The sequence below is a fragment of the Trichosurus vulpecula genome, chromosome 8 (assembly GCF_011100635.1).
Source record: "Trichosurus vulpecula isolate mTriVul1 chromosome 8, mTriVul1.pri, whole genome shotgun sequence".
Taxonomy (NCBI): domain Eukaryota; kingdom Metazoa; phylum Chordata; class Mammalia; order Diprotodontia; family Phalangeridae; genus Trichosurus; species Trichosurus vulpecula.
The window spans coordinates 119,909,480-119,913,652 of record NC_050580.1 but is presented as its reverse complement, the minus strand read 5'-3'; positions in this window follow the sequence as shown (position 1 = coordinate 119,913,652).

The window sequence follows — 4,173 nt, the reverse complement described above, 5'->3', positions numbered from 1 at the left end:
CAGCCTACAAGTGCAAATAGGGGTTGGGATAGTATCCCCAGAGCCTACCCAAGAGCTAAAAGCAGTGGAAATGAAAACAAATCTACAGAAAGCTTGGTATGAGATGTAGATGATCTGCATCATAGGAAGAACATTCATAGATGAATAAATAGATGGAAAATGCAACAAATCTGTCAATGTTTCAGTAATCATTCATTTTCATGATAGCTGACAGGAACCACCCTTTTTGGGCTCTAATACCTCAGTCCCTAGTGTGCTATACTGGAAGTTGAAATCACACTTAAGAAGATCAATTTGGGAAATGTGGCTGGATCAGACCAAGTATAGACTTAAGAAATCCATGCCAAAGGTGACACAATCTTGAAAGTACTGAGGAGTAATTTTATAAGATATCTCGGAGCAGAGGTAATACTAAAAGAATACGGGAAAACATCCTGGGTGATGTTAGGGATAAGGAATAGGGACTGGACCTGTGATTCCATTAGTATAAAGAAGTCCAGGTGAGGAAACTCCCTGTACCAATTCACATTGGCACCTTTTGTGCAACTTATAGTGTTAGAGGGTTGCTTAAAGTGCTGAGAGGTTAATTTACTTGTCCAAGGGCACAGAGGTAGGACTCAAATTCCAGGTCTTCTAGACTTTAATGCCAGTTCTCTATCACGTATTCCAGCTAGCTGTGAAATTTGTGCTGGGCCTGGAGTCAGAAGACATCCTCTTGAGTTCAAATCTGGTCTCAGACACTTACTAGCTGTGTGATCCTGGACAAGTCACTTCACCCTGTTTGCCCCAGTTTCCTCATCTGTAAAATGAGCTGGAGAAAAGAATGGCAAACCACTCCATTATCTTTGCCAAGAAAACCCCAAATGGGGTGACAAAGAGTCAGACATGACTGAAAATGACTGAACAACAAAAATTGAGAGAATATGTATAGCTACCAACCTGTCCCCTTATTCCAGATGACCCATCAGTCTTAGCAGCAATATGTGACAAGAGGGACCCCAAACTGCAAGAGTGAAACGAATTTGGGCCATCAGAATAAGTAGGATTGACAGAGCCTACCTTGCTCATCAACCTATCATCCTTTGACAGGGGAGAATGTTCCAGAAGAACTCCTTCAGGTCAGGTTTTCTTTTTGTTTTGTTTTGTTTTGTCTTTGTATCCCCAGCACCCAGAACAGTACCTAGCATATAAACAGATGCTTAATAAATAGATTGCATAAGATTAAATTAATATTTGCAGAAGAATGTCAGGACAGCACAATATATATTCTGCTGCCATCTCTTATATTAATATTCAGCACTGGGTGATAAAAGCAATTTCCCAAACCTTCTACTTTTCTTTGGGGAAGAAATCCTCTTGACTTTATAATAGCTCACATTATAAAGCACTTTATGGTTGAAAAAATATTTTCTTTATAGTAGCTCTGTGTGGTAGATAATACAAATATTGTCTCAATCTTTTTGGTCCAGACCCATGATTTCATTCATCCAGGGAATTTCTGGTGAAGAAATTTCCCATCTTAATGTGCTTGGAGTCTTAGAGAGTTGTCTGGGTCACACAGAGGGTAGTAACTTGCCCACAGTTGCACAGAGACAAGACTTCAACCCATATTCTTGACCATACTTCTCTCTTCATTATACCTAAATTGTTTTCTGGTCCCTATATGTCTTGGCTTTCATTAAACATTCATACACTCCTTTCTTCCTTATGAAAATAAATCACTTCCAGAGTTTACTGTATCCATGCATACCAGAAATAAAATATATATTAATTAATTTCAACCAGATAATAGTTCTTTACCAAATATTCCTCATGCCCTCTGGAGATAACATGCATCACAGGCCAGGAACCTCTGCACTATGTGCTGTGCTACCTCTCACTCCTATTTTACAGATGGGGAAATTCAGTCTTAAAGAGGTCCAATGATTTGTCCATGATGATGGGGTTAATGAGCAACATAAGATTCAGACTTAGGTTTCTAATTCAAACTCTAATGCTTTTTCAACACCACCTACTTGTGTCCAGTAATCCATCTGAAGAGCCTGGGGAAAAGAGTGGATGGTGAAATGTTTCTGAGTCAAAACCTGATGGTCTCTGTTGCTGTCCAATTGTTCAGTCATGCGTAACTCTTCGTGACTCCGAGACCATAGCATTCCAGGCCCTTCTATGCTCCACTATCTCTGAAAGTCTGTCCAAGTTCACATTTGTTGTTTCCATGACACTATGTACCCATCTTATCCTCTCTCTTTCCTTTCTCCTTTTGCCTTCAGTCTTTCCTAATATCAGGGTCTTTTCCAATGAGTCTCCATCTTCTTATTATGTAGCTAAAATATTTAAGCTTCAACTTCCATATTTGACCTTCCAATGAATAGCTTGAATTAATTTCTTCAAGTATTGACTGATTTGATCTCCTTGCTGTCCAAGGGACTCTCAAAAGTCTCCTCCAGCACCACAATATAAAAGCATCAATTCTGCAGCAATCAACTTTCCTCATAGTCCAACTTTCACAGCCATACATTGTTACTGGAAAAACCATAGCTTTGACTTTATGGACCTTTGTTGGTAAAGTGATGTCTCTATTTTTTCATGTGCCATCAAGAGTCAATATTTATTGGTCCCTATTCTCACCCTTTGACTCTGAAATCATCTCTTGCCCCTCATATCCATTCCAATATGGGAAAGGCAGTAAATATGTGCCCTCCAAGTCATTTCTTTTCCAAAGAGAAACACACTTTCTTTTGTTCAGGTCCATTTCATATGAGGAATGTCCTGGAGATCAGGAGGGGAATGGGAGTTGTAGGGTGGTGGGGAATGGTTAAAGGTTCCTACCACAGAAAGGGCATTGAAGCAAGTTTAGAAAGCTCAGTTTGTGTTTAAGTGGATGTGTGTATGCCAGTAGGAACGTCTGACTTTGATCTTAGTTTCAACCTTGTCCATTCTTAAGTAGGAAATTAACTAGAGCTGATGTAATGCTCTCAATGTGAAAGTCTTATTGAGCTGAACAATCTCACTGCAAAAGCACTTAGCAAAGTTGTCAATAATCCAAGGGGCAAGCCCATTAATCATTCACAACAGGCAGAGTACCCTGGCATGGAGAAGGTTAACATTAAGGTTAGCTTAATGTTCCTACTTCTTGGCTCTCAAAATAGAAAGCAAAGAGGCTCTGGAGAGACTAGAGAAACGTCTTTGGGTAACCTTTAAGGAAATCTTTTTAGAGTTATTGCCAACAGCATGGGCTGTGTGAAAGTGTGACAAGGTTAGACACAGATTATAGATCCTTTTTTGCATTCATATAAAAGTCTTGGATGCAAATAGGTGTTTAAATATAGTAATGAATTCAGGAGCAATCTGGTGATGGGGGACACCTCTTCTTCTGAGATCACTTTTTCTAAAGGTGGTACCTCTGTTTCCCGTTTAGGGCATGGAATTGTCAGGAGTGTCCCAAAAGCCCTCTGGCAGAAACCCTCACCACCCACCATGATCTCCAGCAGGATGCTCCTTAAATGAGATAGACCATTAAAAAAAACAACAAACAAACAGAAAGCATATTTTTGATTCTTTTCTCTTAGCATTCTCACAGTATAACTTTCATGTTCACCCCTAGGCTTGCTCTGAGGCAACTTTCCAGATTTGTCATACCTCCCCATCCAGGAATCTCATGCGCTTTCCCTACTCCTCCCAAATGATTTGACAAGGGCATGGTGCTGAATGCACTTATTGGCTGTAGTAGCTTACTCTATCTTCATGGGGGAGTGGTGCCACTGAGGGAACATGAAAAGGAGGCTGGAGAGATCAAAGTTTGCTCATTTCACAGTTTCACTTGGGCAGGCCCAATTTTACTTTAATAGACAAATAAAAGTAGCCTGAAGAAGTATTTTAAAATAATCCTTATCATTTGTTGTGCTTTAATTCTTCAGTGGATTTCAGTCTTGTGGAGACTCCTCACTATACGTTACTTTCCCTCTCAAATGGTCCCAACAAACTGGCCTCCTTTCTGTTTTTCAGATGTGACATCTCCAGGCCTTCATTCTGGCCAGCCTTCATACTCAGAAGGCATTCTCTTCCTTATCTCTATATCCATGCATGTATATCGATAACAGTCTTCTATAGGAAACCTTTCTGGATTCTCATTCACTGCTAGGGCCCTACCTCCCTAATTACCCTATAGTTATT